Below are 15,165 nucleotides of genomic sequence, written 5' to 3' on the forward strand. Positions count from 1 at the left end.
TCTAGCTCCTTGTCCAGGGAATTCTTCCCTGGGGGTTGGCCTGGCTTCCCCCCTGGGGGGGTCCTGTTTAGCCTTCCTTTTTTTTTTTTTTTTTTTTGCCCCTAGGAGAAGTAATCCTTCCTTGTTTTTTCCCCTGGAGACCCAAACTCACTCCTTAATGGAAACTGAAGTATCTTGAAGTTCTTCCTAGCTTCTGCTTTATTACCCTAGGGTATATTGTTTTTAAGGATTTAAAAATCCTTAAAATCCCGATGCTGATCTGTTTTTAAGGAAGACCTTTCAGTTTTGTTTAAGGGCTGGAACCGGGTCCGAGCCCAATCCAGAATGATCTGGCCGCATCGGGATTGCTGCCAGACAAGAGTTCAGCCTTGGGAGGACACAGGAATGCCTGCCGCCCCCTTTGCGTTCTGTTGATAAAGGAAACTCAGTTCCTGTGTACGCTGTGCCTGACACAGTGGCTCCGATCTGAGTTTCTGGGACATGGAACTCATGTACTTTGGAGACAAGGATCCTCTTGGTAGAGAAAGAAATAAAGTCAGAAGCCTGGAATTTGATGCAAAGCCCTGGGGAGCCCTTGCACTTGAAGCTTTGGGTTCACGGTAAGCCGGCTTCTGCTGACATGCCTGCTTCATATATTCCTCCAGATGCTTTCTCCACTCTCTATGACCATTTCATGACAACAAGAAGGGAAGCGTTTGCTGAAGGTCTGCCCCCTACCCTGGCACTTGGCCTGTTACCCTGTGTGATCTCCCTGCCACCAGGGAAGAAGGGGGCGATACCTCTGTTTTACAGCATCTGAAAGGAAGGATAGATCCTTCCTTTCCCCACTAGACAAAAGAAAAAAGATCTCATCCTTCCCAGTAATTCCAGAAAAGTAATTTTCTCAGTGGCCTGTGCTGGGCCATGCTGAGCTGCCTTAACCCCATGGCTTGATGGTGGGGGTGACGGGTGGGAGGTTCCCCCAGGGAACCTTAGAGTGTTGTCATCAGAAGGGAGTGGCCATGGGGTGGGCAGAAACTGTGACTGGTCCCCAAGGGTCCCTGGCCATGATGCACTGCATGTGCTCTGGAGGACTGGATCACAAGAGGGTGCACAGGTGCTCAGCTGGGGTCTGGTTCAGATGCAGAAGAGCAGGAGTGGGGGGCCAAGATAGTTCCAAATAATGCCATTGTCGATGGGGTGGACGGAGCCCTGGGTTCACCCCCACCACCCATGGGAACTTGAACAAATTTCTTAGTCTTTCTGATCCTCAATTTGCCTACCAGAGAAGTAGAGCTAATAAAATCTGCAGGCCAGGGGGCACCTGGGTGGCTCAGTAGGTTAAAGCCTCTGCCTTTGGCTCAGGTTAGATCCTGGGGTCCTGGGATCGAGCCCCACATTGGGCTTTCTGCTTGGTGGGGAGCCTGCTTCCTCCTCTCTCTCTCTCTGCCTCCTTGTGATCTCTGTCTGTCAAATAAATAAATAAAATCTTAAAAAAAAAAAAATCTGCAGGCCAGCAAGGGGGAGCTGAGGGCCCACCTTCCCAGCTTCTACGGCAGGGAATTCCTGTATAGTCTGACACCTGGCTTCTTGTCTCTGTCCTCCCCCACCTCCACCCAGGGACTCATCTCACGGATGAGTGTGGGGGAAGAAGTCAGGCCCGCTCGGTGTTGCCTCCCTCCTTCGTTGACAAACGGCCTACCGGGTCTCTCCGGACTCTAAACCTTACATAGGGACATCTGTCTCCCTCTGGGACGGGGTACCAGGACCACCTGTTGGCAGATGTAATCCACATTTTACAACTACAGCTGTAAAAATTATACATGTAATTTGTAAATGTAAATGTAAAATGTAAAAAAAAGGTAAAATGTAAATGCAAAATGTAAAAAACGTCAAATGTAAAATGTAAAAAAAAAAAAAAATTTTTTTTTTTTTTAAATTTCCAGCTTGCAGGAGGTTCTAGGATGAGAGTTTCCCCCACACCCCAGCTCCTCATGGGCCGTGGAAAGGGGCAAGCCCAGCACATAGCAGCTGCTCTGCAAATATTATCCTGCTGTATGCGGTCCCCCATGCAGGTCCCACTCTGGTGGAAGAAGGAGCTCTCCTTTCCTCCTCAGGGTCCCAGGTCACTTCTGGGGTCTTCCAGCTGGGAGGAAGGTCAAGGAGAGGCCCCTGCATGTCCCCTCCCATTGGCCTAAGAGAGCACGTGCGATGGGAGGGCCCTGGGTAGGGGTCTCCAGGGTCAGCAGGGCAGAAGGGCCTGGGGGAACCATGCGCCCCTCTCCAGCCAGCTGGGGTGAGCAGAGGGACCTTGAGTGACAGCTGTAGAGGAAAGCAGACCAAGGTAGTCGCAGTCACCTGGCTCAGTGTAGACAGGCCCCATGCAGTGAGTGCAGTGTGGGAATCCCCTTCGGGTACCTGTTAAGTGCAGCAGAGTGAGGGCAATGTCTGTACTACCCAATGAGGTCACTGGGTCCTTGAGGTCGGCATTATTCTCCCCAGTTTATAGAAGAAGAAACAGGTTCAGCGGCTTGTTCCAACTCAGCTCCTCCACGGCTGTGCCTTTGGGCCCCAGACGAAGGCCTGGAGAAAGAAACGAGTGTCTGTGGTCAGGGCCCTTGTTGCAAAATGCGTGGACACTGTTCCATCAGATGCTTTGTAAACACCCTCATTTGTTTCCAGAACTGGGGGTTTCCCAGAGAAAAGCCACTTGATGTGGATCCCCAGGTTTTATAACACCTTTTCTAATTCTGCTTAGGGCCCAGGGTATGGAATGTATGTCCAAAAGCCCATCTGTCCGGGATCTGGGTTCTCCTAATAGAGCGACCGCCCAGACACTTCCACTGCCATGATGGACTGAATTGTGACCCTCAACAATGCATGTGTTGAAATCCTAACCCCCGGCGCGTCAGAATGTGGCCCTATTTGAAAACAGGCCTATTTGTAGATGTAGTAGGTTGAGAGGTTGAGTGGAATCATACCAGAAAAGGGCGGGCCCCTAATTCAATGTGACTGGTATCCCTTATAAAGAGGTAATTTGGACACAGAGACGGATATGCACAGAGGGAGAACAGTGTGTGAACACAAAGGCAGAGGTCAGGGCGATGCTCCTACAAGCTAAGGAGCTCCGGAGATGGCCAGCAAACTACCAGAAGGTAGGCGAGAGGCCTGGAATGGATTCTCCCTCCCAGTCCCTAGAAGGAACCAACCCTGCCAACACCTTGGTCCCAGACGTCCAGCCTCCAGAGCAGTGAGATAGGACATTTCTCTTGGGTAAGCCCGCCAGTCTGTGGTGCCAACAGAAGGAGATAAGAGACGTTTAATCCTAAGAGATGACTAATGATCTCTCCACACACTCAGTAGTCACAGAGGGCCTCCAGGTCCGCACAGGGGGCCCCTCTGCTGTGGACCCGGGGAAATGCCCTGTTGCTGCTCAAGGAGATCCTGACAAGGCCTCACAGGCTGCTTAATTAGTCTGTTGTTTGCTCTGGCTGACCTTCCCCCTTTCTTTTTTCCCAAAACAAACTTGGCCCTCAGTTGAGGCTCTTAATTTCTGTTTACAGAGAAGCTCAGCGTATACATGCCCTCCTAGCTGTTAACAGGGCTGCCTCTTTGACCTCAGGGTCTTTGAGTCAAGTTAAGGATCCACACCCTCCCTTTCCAAAGGACAGTTGGGCAGCATCAGTGAACAGCCAGCCCTCCCCGAGGGCCCAACAACGAGAGGGGCTGGGAGGTGCCCTCGTCCAGAAGCTCAGAGAAGGCTGTGTTTCAGCAGGCAACTTTTTTTTTTTTTTTAAGATTTTTATTTATTTATTTGACAGACAGAGATCACAAGTAGGCAGAGAGTTAGGCAGAGAGAGAGGAAGGGAAGCAGGCTCCCTGCAGAGCAGAAAGCCCGATGTGAGGCTGATCCCAGGACCCTGAGATCATGACCTGAGCCCAAGGCAGAGGCTTTAACCCACTGAGCCACCCAGGAGGCCCTTCAGAAGGTAACTTAGACAAGTGTCACTACTGCAAAGAGACCTGGACTGGGAAGACTGAAACCACAAGATTCCTGAGGTTTCAGACAGATCCAGAAGACCCTTCCCACAGGTGTCATCAGTCACAGCACACACAAGGCTGTTATGGATTAGTGTCCCTCTGGGGAGCTGGTTTAATAAACTGTCCATCTGTGTGATGTTATCAGCGGAGGAAGGGTATCAGGAGGAGACAAGGAAAGATCACCCCATGTAGTGCGAAATGAACAAACAGGGTATGAAACAATGGGCAGTGTAGGCTATGCTTGTAGGAGGAAGTTTCAAGGAAGGATTTGGATTTCCTTCTGTTTGTACACAGAAATAGGGAAAGGCCATACCAAAAATTCATAGGAGGGGCGCCTGGGTGGCTCAGTGGGTTAAAGCCTCTGCCTTTGGCTCAGGTTAGATCCTGGGGTCCTGGGATCGAGCCCCACATTGGGCTTTCTGCTTGGTGGGGAGCCTGCTTCCTCCTCTCTCTCTCTCTGCCTACTTGTGATCTCTCTCTGTCAAATAGATAAATAAAATCTTTAAAAAAAATTCATAGGAGGGGCGGCAAAGGGTAAATTTACATTAACTTGGCTACCCCATGTAGTACATGGAGTACCATGGGTCCTCAGTCATTGGTTCAAATGCCAGTCTAGATATTGCTGTAAAGTCATTTTTTTTAGATGAGATTAATAATTACAGAAGTACACTTTGAGTAGAGAACCAGCCACAGTATGGGTGGGTCTCACCCAATCAGTTGAAGGCACAGAAAACAAAGGAGAGAAAGGTCTGTGTCTGGACTGCCTTTTGACTTGAGCTGCAACTTCACCACTTTCCTGTGTCTCTAGGCCGCTGGTCCACCTTGCACCATTTGGACTTGCCAGGCACCACAGTTGCATGAGCCAATTCCTTACAATCAATCTCTCTGTCTCCTCCTCCTCTACTGGTTCATGTTTCTCTGGAAAACATTGACTAATACAGGGTTCCCCTGGGGCAAACTATTGAGATCTGGAAAAAAGTAGGAGATGTAGGGGGACAGGACTGGAACAAGATTGCCTGATGTATTATTTTGTATTTCATCATCAATATTTTATTTTTTTAAAGATGTATTTATTTTAGAGAGAGCGAGCATGTGTGAACAGGGAGGAGCAGAGTGGGAGGGAGAGAGAGAATCTCCAGCAGACTCCCTGCTGAGTGTGAAACCTGATGTGGGGCTTGATCTCACAACCCTGAGATCATGACTGAGCCAAAAGGAAGAGTCGGACGCTTAACCGACTGAGCAACCCATGTGCCCCTACGTCATTATTTTTGAAGCACGTGAAAGTATTATCTATTAAAATTTAATTATAAAAGAACTTCATAGATAAATGGATAAAGAAGATACACACAGAGGAATATTATTCAGCTATAAAAAGAAGGAAATCCTTCCATACGGATGCAACTTGAGGGCATTGGGCTAAGTGAAATAAGTCAGACAGAAAAATCCAAGATCTCACTGTTATGTGGAACCTAAAGAACCAAATTCAGAGATAAAGCAAACAGCTTGATGGCTGTCAGCGGTGGGGGTAGAGGGGTAGGGATGTGTGGAATGGGTGAAGGTGGTCAAAAGGTACAAACTTCCAGTTATAAGATGAGTAAGTCCTGGGGACATGATGTACAGCATAGTGACTGTAGTTAACAATGCTATATTGCTTATTTGAAAGTCTCTAAGCTAACAAAATTAAAAATTCTCATCACAAGAAAAAACTAATTACATAGTGATGGATATTAACTAAATGTATTGGGGTGATCATGTCACAAATGGTACATATATAAAATCATTGCACTGTACACCTGAAACAAATACAATATTATACGTCAATTATATCTCAATTGTTTTAAGAAGGCTCTGCACCCAACACGGAGCACAATGAGGGGCTTGAACTCACCACCCAGAGATCAAGGCATGATGAGACCAAGAGCTGGATGCTTAACCAACCGAGCTACCCAGCGTGATCCTATCTCAATTTTCCAAAAAAGCAAATAAAAAGAACTTAAAAAGGATAGGCACGTGGCTGGTTGAGGCAAAGTGGTTCAGGAACATGGGAGGAGGTGAGGCAGCTTTCCTTGCGGGATCCTACCTTCAGTTCTGTTTGTCAAAAGCGGCCCCACCTGCATGAACTTGATGGAAGATGGAGAACCCCCGTGGTGTGGCCTAGCTTACCTGGGGCATCACACTGGCTCTTTCACCATCCATTTCGAGAATGCCAGACACGCCACCAAACATACACCCGTCTTGAGTGTCTGCAGAGATTTCCACATTTCCAAACAATGGGGGATGACTTTGGCCAGCAGCCGGCCCAATGCGTTCTCCCACCCAGACCCACCATCAATGCACCAGGCTCTCCTGAGAAGCTGCCAGGGGCTGGGCACCACGCAAAGCCCAGGAACACATTGGCGACGAGAGAGATCACTTAGCCTCCCAGAGCTCACGCAGGAAAGGAGACAGGAGGTAACTGTGCTCTCAGAAGACAGAGGCAGGCTGCCATGACCTTGGTAAGAGGGAGCTCTTTTATACAAGGGAGGTGGGGGCGGCTTACCCGAGTAGATGGCACGAGAGAAGGAGGAGAAGCCAGCTGGTGAGGAGTCTAAGAAGGAGTGACCCCACTGCTGCGTGCAGAGGACATAAGGGCACAGCTCACCTGCTTTCTTTCTGCCTTCCATGTGCCCGGGGCACCGAGGAGGACACCAAGGCCAGGAGGGAGAAGTGAGCTGTTCAAGGCTTGCACACACAGCTGTGCGTGCTTCTAATCTCAGCCGGGGAGCGGTTCTCTGCTCACGTCCACTTGCAGCTTCTGGAAGTCGTCAGAAGCCGCAGCTGTGCGCCCTGGAGTGGCTAGGTGTGGGCTCCACGGTCGGAGCTGTGTGGGTTCAAACCCTGGCTCAGCCACTTCCTAACTGTGTGGCCTTGGGTCAGCTGTGGAACTTCCCTGGGCTTCAGTTTCTCCACTTGAGGATTAGATATGCTGTTTTGGTAAGTGGTATGAAATGGGTCCTCTCTAGGTGGCAGTTCCTATATGCTTGGTTCATGTCATTTATGTAGAAAATAAAATGAAAAAGGAGAGGGAGTACATATGGGGGGAGGGCACAGGAGAGGATTCATAGGCAGAATTGAAAAAAATTTTTTTTTACTGATTTGAGGGAGACAGAGCATGCATGAGTTGGGGGAGGGGCAGAGGAAGAGGAAGAGGGAGACGCAGACTCCCCGATGAGTGTGTCTGTTGAAGGGCTCAATCCCAGGACCCTGAGATCATGACCTGAGCTGAAGGCAGATGCTTAACCAGCTGAGCCACCCAGGTCTCCCCCCAACCCAGGCAGAATTTTGCAGAGATCTCACCTGGTCCTTTTGAGCCTCTGGACTGGGGGGTTCTACTCCATGGACAGTCCCTGGGCCAGCATCCCAAACCTCAGCCCCACCTGGGAGCACTGATGGGAATCTGCATTCTGACACTCAGGGGTAGAGGTGTGCCTTATTTACAGCCAAGGGACACTGTTCTATGGCTGGGGCCACCACCCATGCCCCTCAGCCTCCCCCCACACTGGCTCCTGTGCCCTCCTTCCATGAAGCCAGCATCCCCAGCGTCATCTAAGGATCCCACCTGTGCTTTTCTTTGGTGTCACCTCATTCATACTCTAATTCACCAGACACCTTCCTCTCCAAGCAATATTAAGTTGGAGAATAGGCAAAGAAGGAAGGACCCCAGCCACTGGGAACCATGGTGAGTGTGAGGAGACCTTTTCTTCCTCTCCTGCTGACAGGAGAGTGGAGGGAGATGTGTCCCCTGAAGGAGCCTACGGACAAAGAGACTCGGGCCCTCCTTGGTCTAGAGGCTTCTGTAAGGAGGTCCCTAGGGGGCTTATGCCCTTAGGGCTGAAGAAATGGGGCACACATGGCATATCTGGGAAGGAAGCCCTCAGCAGGTACCAAAGGAGGAACCTCACAAAGGCTCCTCATGAAGAAACAGGTACCTCATGATGGAACTTGGGTGGGGGGACAGAAGCCAGAGGGCCCCTGGAGCAATGGGCACCTGCCTGGAGAGTTGTGTTGAGTTCCATACCTTGGCCAGGCCAAAGGGACACTTGGTGGGGGTGGTCCTTAGCATTGGAAGGGCTGGAGTAACACTACACTCCTCGCAGGAAAGCTCAATGTCCTCCAAGGGAGACGTCAGCAGAAGCCACCAGAATTGCTTCAAGGCAGCTCCCTGTGGACCCCTTGTCTCCCAGGACCCTTCCCCTGGACTCTAGGGGAGTGAGCCTCCAGAAGAGGGGAAACAGTAGCTCAGACAAAGCTTAGCCTCCTCCCCGGCTTCAGATGGCTGTGTCCTGGCTCTGGCTGGCACTGGGGGCACACAGAGGGGTTCTGTGTGGAGTTTGAGAGTAAAGATTTGACAAAGGAACAGGACACTGTAATTTGTAGAATGAGTAACCCCAAAAAGCCCAATAGTTATCATGTTTTAACAATATCTTAAGGAGCTGCTACCAAATGGGAAAAGGGGTTCTGCAGCAGGGGCCAGATGCTGGAGGATGTACACCATTTCATGTACGAACTCCAGGGAGTAGGGACTCCTCAACCACATGGATTTGTTGATGTGGGGTGAGCATGGAATGGTGGATGGAGATTGAGGACCCTGTAACTAAATCAGTAAAGAGTCCTGCCCCTCAGAGCAGTGTCCCCTCCTCTGGGCTCCTTCTTCTTGCTCACTCTTCTACCTGTCCACGTGGTCCTTTATTTCAGCCTGAAGAAAGGCTTTATCTTTCTACTGTTACTACACACATGCACACATGCACGCGCACACACATTATAAGGAATTGACTCACATAATTATGGTGGCGAACATTCCAAGTTTTGCCATCAGCAAGTGGAGACCCAGGAGAGCTGATGTTGTTGTTCCAGTATAAAGGCCAATGTATTTGAGACCTAGGAAGAACCAATGTTCCACTTTCTAAAGATAAAGTTTTTATCTAAAGATAAAAACTCCTGATGTCTCAGCTCAAAGGTAGGCAGGAGGAATTCCTTCTCTTACTCATGAAGGGTCAGCCTTTTTGTTCTACTCAAACCTTCAACTGATTGGATTCAACAATTAGTGATTTCAAAACCTTCCACAAAGCTACAATAAACAAAACTGGTGTAAGATCAGATGTGCAGATCAATGGAACAGAATTTACAGTCCAGAAAATCCTGACATTAAAAGTCAAGTGATTTCTGACAAGGATGTCAAGACCATTTAATGGACAAAAGAATAGTTCTTTCTATAAATGATGCTGGGACAACTGCATACCCACATTAAAAAATACAAATTTGCATATCTACTGCACACCATATACTCAAAATGGATCTGAAATCTAAATCTAATTTTTAAAAAATTTATTTATTTTCAGCATAACAGTATCATTATTTTTTCACCACACCCAGTGCTCCATGCAATCCGTGCCCTCTATAATACCCACCACCTGGTACCCCGACCTCCCACCCCCCGCCACTTCAAACCCCTCAGATTGTTTTTTGGAGTCCTTAGTCTCTCATGATTCACCTCCCCTTCCAATTTACCCCAACCCCCTTCTCTCTAACTCCCCATGTCCTCCATGCTTTTTGTTATGCTCCACAAATAAGTGAAACCATATGATAATTGACTCTCTCTGCTTGACTCTGAAATCTAAATCTAATTTAATCTAAATCTAAATCTAATTTAGATTTCGGATCCATTTTGAGTATATGATGTGCAGCAGATATGCAAATATCTACTATAGGTAAAACTATAAATAGTTTTACATAGGTAAAACTTAAAAGTGCTAAAAAGAAGGTATATGTTTAAAAATTTGTGATCTTGGATTAAGCAAAGTTTTCTTGGATGTAACACTAAAAGCATATGTAACCAAGGGAGAAATAGGCAAATTGGATTTCATAAAAACTAACAACATTGTACCTCACATAACACTATCAAGAAAGTGAAAAGACAGCTCACACACTAAAAGAAAATGTTTGTAAATCATATATCTAAGTATCTAACATCCAGAATGTATGAAGAATATATACAACTCAAACATAAAAAGACCAATAACTCACTTAAAAATAGACAAAGGATTTGAATGGGCATTTCTTCAAAGAATATATTCAAGTTACCAATAAGCATATGAAAAGATACTCAATATCACTAACTCATCAGGAAATACAAATAACACCACATAAGATGCCACTTCACACCCACTTGGGTGACTATAAAAAAATGCTGATAAGGATGTGGAGCAATTGGAACTCTCCTACATTACTGGTGGGAGTGTAAAATGGTGCAGCAGTTCTGAAAAAGTTTGGCAGTTCCTAAAAAAGTCAGACATATAGGCTCCATATGATCCAGCAATTCCATTTCTAGGAATATACCCAAGAGAATTTAAAACACATGTTTATGTGTATCTATACATATGGACAAAAATATGTACATGAATGCTCATCGAAGCTTATTCATAACAGCCAAAACAAAAAAATCCAAATGTTCATCAACTGATGAATGTATAAACAAAATGTAGTAAACCCACAGAATAGAATATTATTCAGCCAGGAAAAGATACAAAGTACCAACACATGCTACAACTTCGATGAATCTTGGAAACATTATTGAAATGTTAGTGAAACAAAAATCATGCATTGTATGAGTTCCTCATATGAAATGTTCAGAATAGGCAAACCCATCGGGGTGTAAAGTAGATTAGTGGTTGGCAGAGGCTAGGAGGACTGTGGAACAGGAATGGACTTCTAATGGGTACAGGGCTTTGGGAGGTGGTTATTAAAATTTCTGGAGTTATAAAAACCATGGGACTTTATCCTTTAAAATGGTGACTTTTATGCTATCTAGATTATGCACACAAAAAAGTCTGGAATTCAATCTAGGATCACACACTACCTTCACTTATCATGTCTCTTTAATCTTCTTTAATTTAAAACCACTCTCTCTATACTCTTCTCTCTTTTTTTTTTCTCCACAACATTGACATTTTTGAAGAGTCTAGCTCAGGTATCTTGTAGAATGCCCTACAGTCTAGATTTGGCTTATTTCCTTATGATTATGTTTCCTTATGATTGGTTTGAGTTTAAACACTTTTTGGGGGTAAGATTCTTATTGTCTTAATATTTATTATTGGTAATACAGAAATATAACTGACTTTTATAGTGATCTTGTGGCCAGTGACCTTGATTCTTTCATTAATTTTAACGTCTTATCTGTTTTTGTGAAATGTTTATGCACAGAATCATGTCATCTGTAATTAATGACAGTTTTATTTCTTCCTTTCCAATCCTTACCTTTTAATTAATTTTCTTGCCTTATTGCAATAGCTGTCTCCCCAATCTCTGAACACTAACAATAGGCAACTGTTAATTTGTTTTCCATCTCTGTACTTACATTATTTCAAGACTATTATATAGATTGAATCAAACAGTATAAAACCTTTGTTTGTTTGTTTGTTTTCTTATCCAACATACTTCCCTTGAGGTCTGTCCAAGTCCTTGCATCCAATATCCATATGATTTTAAGAATCCCATTGCATAGATCTGAGGAGAACTGACATCTTTCAATCCATGAACATAATATATCTTGTAGTTTACCTATTTCTTTAAATTTGTCTCTCAATATTATCATAAGATTTTTCTTTTTTTCTCTGCTAATGTAGAAAACAACTCTGATTTTAACTCCCTCTTTTTCTATATTTTAAAAAATTCTGTTAAAGATTGTGATATTTTGGGGACACCTGGGTGGCTCAGTCAGCTAAGTATCTTCCTTCAGCTCAGGTTACAGTCCCACGGTCCTGGGATTGAACCTCAAATCTGGCTCTCTGCTCAGCAGGTAGTCTGCTTCTCCTTCTGCCACTGCTCCTGTTCCCCCCCCCCCCCCGTAATCCACGCTCTCTCTCTCTAATAAATAAATGAGATCTTTAAAAAAAGATTAGTGATATTTCTTTCTTAATTATTTCTGCATCTGATTTGTGGGCAGTTTTAAATTAGAATATATATATTTTTAAGTTTCTACTGATAATGAGTTTCTCAGTTCTATTTGTCTTTCAGCCTCTCTATTTCTATTTCACTTTTGGAAGATATTCCCCTGAGTAAAGAATTCCAGTTTTCCAGCAGTTTTAAGATGCCATAAAATCTTTAGAAAAAAAAAAAAAAGATGCCATTCCTTGTTTCCTGGCTTCCATTGTTCCTGTTTCAAAGTCAGTTATCAGTTTAATGTTAATCCTCTAAAGGCATCTTGTTTCATGAATGTGTTCATGTTTTTGTCTTTGTTTTTCATCAGTTTATTGTCCCTAGATATGGTATGGCTTCCTTTTATTCTTCTTGGGAATTACAGTGCTGTTTTAATCTGTGGCTAGATATTTTTTATCAGTTTTTGCAAATTCTCTGTTTTTGTTGTTTCAAATAGTACTTCTGCCCTACTCTGTCTTCTCCTTTCCTGCTGGGACTCCAAAATACAAATACACTAGATATTTGCACCGTGTCCTAGATACATCTTATATTCTTTTCTCTATTTTCCAAACTTTTGTCTTCCCATGCCTTTGTGTGGACATTTTCCTTCTGATCTATCTTCCAGTTCACTAATTCTTTCTTCAGTTGAATTCAAGCTCTCGTTAAACACATCAGTGGAGTTCATACTTTTGGTTATTTTTTAGTTTAGGAATTTCTATATTGAGCCCTTTTTTATGCTTTCTCATTTTCTGCTGAAATTGTGTTGTATTTTATTTTCTTGAACGAATTAATAACAGTGATAATGAGGTGTGTTTTGATAGCTTCAAATCCTGGATGCTCCCTTGTTCTGTTTATACTGTTCGTTGATTGTTTTGAGTTTTGCTAATATCTTATCCTCTGTTATTCCTGGCTATTTTTTAGGACATTTTATTTATTTATTTTTAATTAATTCATTTATTTTTATTAACATATAATGTATTATTTGTTTCAAGGACACAGGTCTATGATTCATCAGTCTTACACAATTCATAGTGCTCATCATAGCACATACCTTCCCCAATGTCCCTCACCCAGAAACCCCATCCCTTCCAACCCTCTCCCCTCTAGCAACCCTCAGTTTGCTTCCTGAGATTAAGAGTCTCTTATGGTTTATCTCCCTCTCAGTTTCATCTTGTTTCATTTTTTCCTCTCTTCCCCTATGATCTTCTGCCTTGTTTCTCAAATTCCATATATAAGTGAGCTCGTCTAGTTCCACCCACATCATTGCAAATGGCAAGATTTCATTTTTTGATGGCAGCATAATATTCCTCTCTGTGTGTGTGTGTGTGTGTGTGTGTGTGTGTGTGTGTGCATGTACCACATCTTCTTTATCTATTCATCTGTCGATGGACATCTAGGCTCTTTCCATAGAATAGAGAGCCCAGAAATGGACCCTAAACTCTATGGTCAACTAATCTTCAACAAAGTAGGAAAGAATGTCCAATGGAAAAAAGTCTCTTCAACAAATGGTGTTGGGAAAATTGGACAACCACACATAGAAGAATAAAACTGGACCATTTACTTATACCACATAAGAAATAGACTCAAAATGGATTAAAAACCTAAATGTGAGACAGGAGTCCATCAAAATCCTTGAGAAGAACACAGCAGCAACCACTTTGACCTCAACCACAGCTTCTTCCTAGACATATCACCAAAGGCAAAGGGAGTCAAGGGCAAAAATGAACTACTGGAACTTCATCAAGATAAAAAACTTTTGCACAGCAAAACCAAAAGACAAAACCAAAAGACAGCTGGCAGAATGGGAGAAGATATTTGCAAACAACATATCAGATAAAGGTTTAGTATCCAAAATCTATAAAGAATTTATCAAACTCAACATGCAAAGAACAAATAATCCAATCAAGATATAGGCAGAAGACATGAACAGGCATTTCTGCAAAGAAGACATCCAAATGGTCAACAGAAACATGAAAAAGTCCTTGCTATTTCTGATTGAATGCTGGACATTATAGGTAAAAAACTTAAGAGGTAATTTGAGGCTCTGCATTATTGCATCTACAGTTTAAGAGGATTACTTTTTTTTTTTTTTTTTTTTGGTAGGCAGCTAGACTATAGTCACTGATGATTCCAATTCATCTTAATCTAATCAGGGATTCATATGATATTGAAGCTGGGTTTCAGTTCTTTTGAGGAGTGGTCTCTTTAATATTCTGTGGTCAAAATGGCCTCAAACTATGGACTAACTTCTCTGGGGTTTCCTTTCTTCCCCACAATTTCTCATTGACTTATTAGTCAGCTTTCCTGTTGTTAACAGGAGAATTGTGGTCTGATCCATTGGGTCATTACTGGGCTCAGAACCTACCTCACAGCAGCCTGTTTCTTTGCATGTTCTGTGCCTCTTGATTATAAAGTCAGATCCTTATAACTATGTCTGAGAATTCTTTAAGGCCTAGGCTTAAGTCTTTCCCAGAGAATTCACATTTGCTTTTGGTAGATGCCAGAAAGCACTACCAACTTCAAATCACTTTAAACTAAAATTCCCATTTGGAATTCCTTCAGTTTTCAAAGGGACTGTGAATCCTTATTACCTACCCTATTGACTACATACAAGTGGATAAATATTTTTCATGAAGAATGCATTACTCCTTTTTTTTTCTGTGTTCATCCTATTTTCTGTGTTCATCCAATCTACTAAAGGTATTGATCTTCAAGAGTTCTTGCTTTATGCACGAACTCTGATCAGAATCCCCCCCCCCCATAACTAACCCTTTTCTTTTGTCTCCTGTACCTAACATGACTCAAGGTAACTGGGGCTTTAGGATAGCATAGGATTTGGAGTCAACAGACCTAGGTTTGCCTCTCAGCACCACCATGAATAGTCAAATTGTTCCATGCAGGCATGTGCAGTTTTATCATCTGTAAAACGTATAATATAATCCACTAACTACAGGAAACTCTGAAGGATAAATCACATTACCAAATTGTAAAATCCTTGAGTCAATAAATATTAATTGAGTACCTACTATGTATAAGGAACATTTCCAAGTGCTGGGAATACAACAAACATCTGTGTGCATATGTATAGCAACATAATAAAATAAGAAAATTGAGTCAAATATATGATATTTTAGATGGTGATAAGTACTCTGCCAAAAAATAATGTAGATGAAGGAAAGGAGATAGGGATAT

At 43.8% G+C, this 15,165-nt stretch overlaps 1 protein-coding gene across 1 annotated transcript in view; it reads right to left on the minus strand.

Annotated features, from left to right (window-relative positions):
- ADAMTS17 (ADAM metallopeptidase with thrombospondin type 1 motif 17) overlaps nucleotides 1-15,165 on the minus strand; it is a 374,867-nt gene that overhangs the window by 5,380 nt on the left and 354,322 nt on the right. The window contains exon 23 of the transcript XR_009399014.1: nucleotides 2,398-2,562. The gene's annotated coding sequence lies outside the window, so the exon portion shown is untranslated. The remainder of the gene's footprint in view (nucleotides 1-2,397; nucleotides 2,563-15,165) is intronic.

This window comes from Mustela nigripes, chromosome 13 (genome assembly GCF_022355385.1).
Source record: "Mustela nigripes isolate SB6536 chromosome 13, MUSNIG.SB6536, whole genome shotgun sequence".
NCBI lineage: Eukaryota > Metazoa > Chordata > Mammalia > Carnivora > Mustelidae > Mustela > Mustela nigripes.